The sequence below is a fragment of the Mustela lutreola genome, chromosome 6, assembly GCF_030435805.1.
Source record: "Mustela lutreola isolate mMusLut2 chromosome 6, mMusLut2.pri, whole genome shotgun sequence".
Classification (NCBI taxonomy): domain Eukaryota; kingdom Metazoa; phylum Chordata; class Mammalia; order Carnivora; family Mustelidae; genus Mustela; species Mustela lutreola.
The window spans coordinates 17,700,172-17,710,211 of NC_081295.1; positions in this window are offsets into that span (position 1 = coordinate 17,700,172).

Below are 10,040 nucleotides of genomic sequence, written 5' to 3' on the forward strand. Positions count from 1 at the left end.
GTTTGTTTGTTTTGTTTTATTTTCCAAATACTTATGAGTAATGAAAATACCTTACCTTTCCTTTGACACTTATAATCCCTCTTCCCTATTTTGGTCTGTCTGATCTTGTCCCTTATTATTTAATTACAATAAAATGTACTATGTATTTTATCTATGCATCTTATTATTGTCTCTCTCCCCATCAGAACGAGAATAGGGATCTCTGATTTATGTACTATTAGATTCAAAGTACCTACAACAATGGCTCGCTCAAGGTAGGTGGCCAATAAATACTAATTGAGTGGATAAATTTGCGTAACTTATAAAGAACATATTCTGCAAGAATAATAAAATCATAAATATGTCTTTAATATTATACATGAAGATGTCAGAATCAAAGGGTATTGTTTGTGTAGTTGTGGAACTAGTAAAATATGGAATATGAATCTGTAGAGATTTATAAAGAAAAACAAAAACTTCATTGATATAGCAACACTTTGAGACCAATTTACATGTAAAAACTAAACATTTCGTTGTCAAACATCATGGACAGTTCACACAGTTTTCCTCAGGCATCAGTGATTCCCTCATGAACCACAGGGGGCCTTACGTATCAGCTGTTTTACTCAGCAAGTGTGAATCAACAGCTCTTTCCTGTAAGGCACATGCAGCTGAGATGTTTTCTTCTTTAATTTAAGAAATCTAAATTTAATCTGCATGAGATAAAATATAGCTGTTCTGTTTACAAAATTCCAATTATCATTCTAATTATCATTATCATTGTTGTCATTGCAGCTTTTTCTGAGGAAAAAAGTTTTAAACATGGTAAATGTCCCCACTTCTTAGAAGGAGAAAGCGAAAGAAACATTTAGTTTTGGTTTTCTCTTCTCTTGTTACCTCTAGTTTTTAAATTAGATCACTGTCCGGTCTAAGTGTCTAATCTAAGGAGGCTTTAAATGTAGATGAAGGTTAAGAGTGTGGCTTTTGGAGGAAGGAAAAACTTCACTTGAATTTCAGCCATTCCACTTACTTCCATGTCAGGGAGTCAGCTTGGTGATTACTCTGCTGTCCCCTTCCCACTCTTCTCTGCTCCCAGAGCCTCAGTTCCAAGTGCGCAACACCAGGTTGCCTTGCTTTCTGGATGCTGGGTAGATTGAGCCAATGTGAGACGTAAGATGGAGCCTGAAAAGTGAAAGAAGCAAAATGTTAAGTGTGTTTCTCCTCACAGCAGTTCTGACAGAGGATATGTTCCTCTCAGTCCTAACCCCTACTGGTTTGGGTATGTCTTCCTCTTAGGTTCTAGTGCTCACAGGATTCAACAACACCATTCCCTCCCCCTTTTTACAGAAAAATCTGCTTGGAAAAAGTAGACTCTAAAATTAGGTTCAAAACTCTTCCTTCCAATGATGGGAGAAAGGCAGAGTATATTTTAGAAAAATTTGCTTTTGTGTGTAAACAATCATTTGTGGTCACATTGAAAGAGTTTTGCCTTAATAGTATACTAATTTTTCAATGCTTTTGCCATGAAAAGAGGGAAAAACTGGATATTAACTCACATTAAAGTCACATATCTTCAGCAGCAATATTCATTGAGTATATTTACATTCTCTCATCTTATGGCTGATTTTTCTTTTGTTTGCTTGTTTTTGTGTTTCCAAAAGAGAGCTTGGTTTTGTTTTGTTTTGTTTGTTTGTTCTTCCTTTTCTGGAAAAGCATGTTAGGTGGATAATGACAAGATGAGAGAAACAAGACTAAATACTTGATTGTCATGTATAAAGGCACCCATAACTTAAGAAGTGATATGCTTTTCTTTTTCCGTAAAAGCAAGGAAGCATAGAAATTTAAAATAAAATTTACATAATTTTGTGGATATGCTTTAAATTGAGTTTTTAATATCCATCTGAAATGCAAATCCCAGTCAAATAAACAGTTGGTTGTAATTTTGGTGAATATTCTTCTTTTTTATTCTGTTTCATCAGAATAATAAAAATAATTTTAAATATGCTCATCTTAAAAAAATTGAGTTGAAGACCTAAATGAATATGAAAAAGATGAAATCATGGTGGGTGCCCAATATATAGCATTATTTTTGTGCTTTGGTATTACATAGGTAAGTTATACTGAAGGAAAAGTTCTTAAAGAAATCCGATTCCAAGTCCTTTTAGAAAAGTTTCAAGAACATTCACAGTTATCAGATCTAGTCTTGTTTGATGAAAGTTGTAATTCAGATGTTTCCCTTGCTTTCATGTTCGATTTACTTGCTGCATCTATAAGAGAACACTGGAAATGTCCTGTTTTCCAAAATAAATAAATGAAGTACAACTACTACTTTATTTACTGGTTGTTAGATGGTCATTCAACCTGAAACAATGTTCAAAATCCACATATATGTGTTTTTTTTATTTCTCATAGAAGTAAATAAAAATTAGGAAGATCTGAGTACACTGATTTCTTTTGTAGTGTACTACAAAATAATTTGTCCATGGAATTTTAAAAAATGGTGTTAATATTTTCAATGCATTAACTTCTATAGTAAATGAGTTGAGCAGTATCAAATATCTATTCACTAGAAATAATATATTTCTTCAGCCTACTGAGTTTGAAGGACTTTGTCTTGGTTCTGTATAATATGCAGTAGGATCTGACAGGGTAATAAAAAAATGTAGCTTTAATGAACTATGTAACAAGGCTACCAAAATTGACGGTTTACACAATTTTCTTTTTTTTTTTTTTAATTTTATTTATTTATTTGACTGACAAAGATCACAAGTAGGCAGAGAGGCAGGCAGAGAAAGAGGAGGAAGCAGGCTCCCTGCTGAGCAGGGAGCCAGATGCAGGGCTTGATCCCAGGACCCTGGGATCATGACCTGAGCTGAAGACAGAGGCTTTCACCCATTAAGCCACCCAGGCGACCCCTCTACAATTTTCTAAAATAAAATCTGAATATGCCATTAGAATACTTTAGTTATTTTATTATTTATTCATTATTTATTTTATAAATCAGTAGTCAGAATAAGACTTTTCTAGTCTTATTGACACATATTGGTACTCCAACTGTTCCATTACTCTGAATTTGCAATTGCTAAATATGTTTGTAAAATGGTCCCTGACTAAACTTTTCTCTTACAAACAAGTATCATCAGGAAGCAATATTTTTAAACATCTACTAGGTGGGATTATAATATTTTGCTCAATTTGGCACAATTGAGCATTTTTAAAGATTAACAAAATCTCTCTTCTTCCATACATGGCATACAAAATACTCCAACAAGGGGAAATGCCAAAAATGTCATTTTAATAATCCATTCCAGTACTGTTTACTTCCTGGATGAAGTAGGTAGTTGGAGACTGATTTTGACTGAATATGCTTATATATCTCTTGAAATTTAAATTATGTGAATATAGTATTGATTCAAAAAGTCAAATTAAAATTTCGTAAAAGTAAGAGTTCTCTTCAGTTTTTACTTGTTTTCAAACTTGATCTTTTATTTTGTGAAGAAGCTTCTATATTATCAATTTAAAATTAATAGGTATTTAACCGAGTGCTAACCAAAAGAATCTGGGCACATTTCTTTTTATATGAAGGCGCAGAAAACTAGACAATGCTTAGCGCCATGTCAGCCGGATAAGCTGTAAATGTTTTTCTTTCTCCTGGAAGAGGACAAATACTAATACAAATCACAAATTCTTGTACACAGGCAACGCTTTTGGAAGGAATAATCTACCTTTAAGTTCAAATGACTACCCACTTGCTTGTATGTTTTGGGTCCTCTACAATTTGATTTTAAAAACACGACATCATTTGCCTTCAGAAGACCCTTCCCTTAGTGACCTTGATGCCAGATCAAAGCTGAACTGACTAGTTGTCTGAATTTGAGTTTCACACATCAGGGAGTCATGGAATGATACAAAATGATCTTTTTTTTCTAAAGAACACAAAATATTTTATGTATTTTGTTAATTAGTCATTGCAACATGTCTGTATGGCAGGTATGAGAATCTCCTCTTTATGGAAAAGAATAAGAAAAAAAATTAATTAAAAAAAAAAGGTTAATTGCAGGAGGAATTTACCATAGAACGCAACTGCTCTGTTTCTGGATGATTTGATCAGAGTGATACAATCTTCACGGCAGAGTTAAAAAGAGGAAAGCTCTGAAGATGGTTGGCAGTGCTTGTTAGAGAGAATGACTGTGACCCTTTTCTCTTATGGACAAGGATAGCATGTCTCCTTTTTCCACACATAAACAATATATTTTCCTCTTTTGGCTACACTCCTCATCTTAGTTCTCAGCAGGCAAAGTGTTACTGAGATGTTTTCTTTTTCTTGTCAAATACTGACATTACTTTTCCCTTTGTATTTGCGGTTCTTTAAGTGCAGCTTGCAAGCGACTGAGGGTCCTTGAGAACGTTTCATGAAATCTAAGAAGTCAGAACTAGTTTAATAATAATCCCAAAGCATCATTTACCTTTTCACTGTGTTGACATTTGAACTGATGGAGCAAATGCAATGGTGGGTAAAAAGGCCAATACCGTACTGTCATGGTGCGCCCATCTACGCAGATCATCTGTGTATTCTCCCCTGATATGCACACAAGAAAAACAGAAGCCAGTCACACTTAAGAAAGTTCTTAGTGAAGTGGTAAAAATTATTAATTTTGTTAAATGTCTACCTTTAATTTTACTAAACCTTACAACCTAGGCTGTGACAAAATGAAAGAGAACACAGGCAGTACCTCTGCTAAGTGCCAGTCCAGTGTCTGTCTCCCAGAAGAAGACTTGTGTGATTGTTTGAATTGTGAACTGGTTGTTTTTCTCTTGGGCCATTATTTTTATTTGAAAGAAAAATTCACAAGCTATGATTATTCAGATGTAGGTATTAGCAGACATTTTCTTAAACAAAGTAGCCTGACACTTCAAAGAAAATAACTGACAATATTTGTTGCCAATGATGAAATTTGAGATGTCAAGTGAAAATTAGAATTTTGAAATTGTACCCACTGGTATCATTTTGACAACTTCCCAATCTTTGAAGCCTTTTCTAGTGAGATAGGGATGGGTGGTGATATAAACTAACAGACATAATTGATGTTGTATAATGAGATGTGTCAAAACACAGAAGATTGGTATAAGGAAGTTAACTGATATTTTCCAAATGACCAATGGATGATGTTACACAATCATAAATGGGTAAGAGATCCTTTCAGAGTATGAGGAATCAGTGGATTTCACTGTAAAGGACACAAAAAGCTTACTGGCATGTTTCAGTTTCCATATCACTTGTCAAATTTTGGGGTCATAACAAAGAAAAATATCCAAAATTATCTGAAAAATCTATCAAAATACTCCTCCCTTTCCTAACTACATATCTGTGTGAGACCAGATTGCTTTTGTAGGCAAGTAACACAATGTGACTACAAAAGCAGAAATGAGACTAAAGTTGTCTTCTGTTCAGACATTAATATTTGAAAAATGTCAATCATGACTGTTTTCATTATTGTTTTTGGAAAATATAATTTTTTAAATAAAATATTTATTTTACATGTAATAAGCTTATTTTAACTTTAAAAGGATTTAATAAAATATTTTATTTTTATTTTTAATCTCTAGTGTGTTTATATCAATATATAAACCTGTATAACCAAAGTTCTTTGAAGTTCTCATATATTTTAAGCACCTAAAAAAGTTTAGAAACAAAAAATTTGATAACTATTATCCTTTAGAAATTCTTAATTGAGTACATTGACAAGATTAATCAAACTAATTATTATGAGAATATCTATCAAATTGAAGTTATCCTAATAATTCAATCACTGAACAGTGACAGATAATATGGAAAACATCTCTAAACATCATTTCACTTAAATTAAATGGAATAGTACATTGCTGATTTCTTTAAAAAGTTCAATAGCTAACACAGCTTTAATGTAAATCCAAGTTAGATGAAAATAACCACCTTTCCAGATATCCTGAATGATTTAACATTCTTTGGTGGAATTATTTACTGTGTTACATTACTATGCTTTGTTGTTGTTTTATCTGGAGTGTTAGATGAAAATGAAATAGCTAATTTGCATGTTTGCATATATTGGCATATCATGCTTTAAAACTTTTATCTTCAGTATGTAAACTAAAAGAAAAAGAATGAATTAGAACAATTTACAATGATTATATTCATGGCCAATATTCTGGTATAAAGTACTTAAACTCTTTTTAAATTCACTGATGTGATATAATTTGAAATTGTGAATAATAAGTATACATACAAAAAATTCAAAACATGTATAAAGAGCTCAATATAAGATATAGATAACCTTGTTTGCAGGTTGATGGTGGGGGTATAAGGTAAATGAACAGAGTGTAGAGAGATAACAAGATATTCTCTTTCTGCCCTAGCTGTACTGTTATACAACATGTAAATGTTGATGACTCTTAACAAACTACTTACAGATATGTGTGTATATTATCTATATATTAATATTCTACATATTCTATATTAATATTTTACAGTTCGCTTAACAAAAGCATCAAGAGTTCTTATGGTGGCATTGACATCTTTGGCAGGTTACCATATCTGTTTGTAATGCAATGCAGATTATGCAGTTATTTTTAAAATTACTGTACATTTTGCTCTTATTATTTTATTAAAATTAATAGAAACAAACCTTAAAAGTCTGTTAGTGGAAATATGATTGGGAGAAAGATACAAGTTATTTTTCATGTTAAAAGCAATGGGTAGCCTTAAGTTAGCGTTTGTCACCACTTGGTATATAAGCCAAAGTTGATCTAATGTTTGAATTACCTATTGAAACCATTTCATGCTCTTTCTCCTGATTTTTTTTCTTAAAACTTGTGACTAGCATATCTTGAAAGCCTCTGTGATTGAATTTGTTTCTTTTTGAGTATTTCATTAGATAGAATCAGAGAACAAGTTTTGTTGCATTAAGCCTTATTTATACATGCAGACAACAGTTTACATTTGGTGTCAGTATTAAAAAGACTAGATTAGACATTCAAATGGTAGATCTACCATGGTAAGGAATCAAGTTAATATGTCATGTCATAGTAAACATTGTTTTCCTTTCACACAGCTCCCTTAGAAATTAACTTTTTTTTAGCTTATTCTGTCATTCTCTTTTAAAATTTGACATAGAATATTTCTCCTCTGTAATATTTTCACTTATATTTTCTCTCCAGTTAGATAGTTCAAATAAACTTGATTTGCTTTTGTAACATTTGTTAAAAAAAAAAAATCAATGGATGGTATCAATAAGACATTCAGTAGATTTAAGCTTAGTGCAAGTGTGAAGAAAGAAGGTAAAAAGAACATGTTCAACATGCTATATGCTATACTCACATTGTATACACATATATGCATGCATATATGCAGACAATTGAAATACACATACACCCATGTATATATATTTCCACATACATGTGTATATATATATATATACACATATGCATAGGCCTGTGTATATGTATATTTACTTGTGTATGTACATTATGTGCATGTGTACAAGTGTGTGCATATATATATATATATATACATATAAAATAAAATATGGTATTTAATAGAAGATGTGATAGGATAAGATCCATGAGATATTTGTAAAGATAACTCGGCTATAGATTCATTTTAAGGAGATGGCTACTCCTGATTTTTTTTTTTTTTTTTTTGGCAGGGTGGGGGTGACAAACATTGTAAGAACATTTTAGACATACCTGACTTTGTTCACCAGTCCATTCTCAGGATATCAACCAGTGATCTTTTAAACCACAAAATGAATCAAAATGAGCTCTTCAAATACTACAATTGTATTTTAGATAAAATATAAAAATTTTATTGTAGTATATAAGGCAAATTATTTATTTCTTTCCAACCACTCTGGCCTTTCCCATAGTCACTCTCTCATCTACTATACATGGGAATTGCTCAATTGCTGGCATAGGCCATGCTTTTTCCTGCCTCAGCATACTTACCCAAGCCCAGGGCTTCTGACAGAACCTCTGTTCTCGTCAGGTTAACTTTTACTGATAGATAAATGCTTCCAATTGCCTTCTCCCCCACCAGTGCAACCTCTCCAACCTAAACTGTTTCCTCTTAATTATGCTTTTCTAACTACCTGTGACTTTCTTTCATGGTAAATCCCATGCTATGCAAGTGTACATAGTATTTGTGTGTGAAAATGTAGTGTTACTTCTTTTTCCACTTTGAAGAATGTTTAAATTTTATTCATTGTTGTGTTCACAGTGGTAAATTTCACATAGATAATTCTCAGTAACTTGTTGAATTAAAAAAAAAATGAAAGTCAGTATTGCAATCCATGCTTAATTCCTTGCTCAGTAATCTGCAAGATGCCTAGCTCAGTGCCCTGCATAGTTACCATCATTCTTCCTTTTTCTACATGTCAGGCTAGTTCTAAGTATGTATCTTGCAATGTAATTTCTGTCTTTTGAGTCTGATAATAAAAATATTGCCTTGTATTTTGTGTGTCTGTGCTTTAGAAAAAGCTTTATTTAGATATGATTATTAAATACAATTTAACCATTTGAATTCTACAACTATCACTGTAACCTAATTTTGGAGCATTTTCAACACTTTGAAAGGAAACTTAGCTCCCAGTACCTCTGTTTATGCTCCCTCTAGTCACAGGTAAGCCATTAATCTATTTTCTGTCTCTATATACTTATTCTGGACATTTCATATAAATGAAATAATATAATTTGTGGTCTTCTGTGACTAACTTCTGTTTTTTAAATTCATTTTTCTAGTCATTACTATTTATTCACTTTTGGGGTGCCTGGGTGAATCAGTGGTAAGCTCAGGTCATCATCTCAGGGTTCTGGGATTGAACCCTGCATCTGGCTCCCTGCTTGGAGGGGAGTCTTCTTCTCCCTGTCCCTCTGCCCGCCTTCGTGCTCTTTCTGTCTCACCCTCTCAAATTTATAAATAAAATCTTTAAAAAATTTATTCACTTTTATAAAGATGCCATGATGTGACTGATTGAGAATTTAAAAAGGGGTCCTTATCCACAGAGAGTTTGAGAAAGAGTATTTTAATAATCATGCACACATTGTGTGTTTAATTATTAGACAAATGGCCATTTATAATGATTAAAAGTTTTAAATATGTTCAATATATATGATTAAAAACAATCTAACCACTCTTGTATATTTGATTTTCAAACAAGTCTTCAGAAATCCATGATAGTTGAAAGCAGAGTTTATCTCTTAGGTGAGTGTGGTCTGGGTAACAGTGGCAACTGAACTGGCTTCTTTGAGATGTTTTCTCCACCAAATCTCTGATTCCTCAAATCTTTGTTGCAAATGCTGTCAAGTCCCTCTAATTTAGCTAATTTGTATTGGCGTAATCCAGTTGTGTATAGGTTTATTTTTTCAAAGAATATCTTTTGTACATAATAAAGTTTGCTTTTGCCACATATGTATATGTACTTGCATTTGTAGATTATTTTTCAAACTTTATTACCTAAAAATATTCCAAGGCTCACTCATCATCCAGCAGGGGCCAGTGTCAAAGTCTGCGGTAGTGTGTTTGTAAAAGATATGTTTGAATAAATCATATATAGTGATATTCCGCAGAAAACTGAAGAAACACCGATTTTGTAAGAGTGAAGACTTATTTGTGGATAATACAAATATATATATTTTTGGATAATACAAATATATATAAATATATATATAAAATATATATTTTATATATTACTATTATATAATATGTATGTATAAACTTTTCTAAATGCAAAGAGAATGAGATGGAAATAGTCAATCTATAGAATCCAAAAGTTGCTGGGTTCTTATTTAGGATTTTTTTTTGTTTGAGTTGTTACTGATTTAATCAAAAAAATAAAAATGGGGGGAAATAGTATTTCCTATCCTGCCTTTGATTAAAACTGTGCTTACTGCATCCTAAGGACTGTTCCATCTTAAATATGCTAAATCTTTTCATTTTTACAACAGCCCCATTTCTGTAATTCCAATTAAAGATGGCGCCCACACATATACTAATTAATGGAGTGTGCTTCAGAGCATACAGAGTTTAT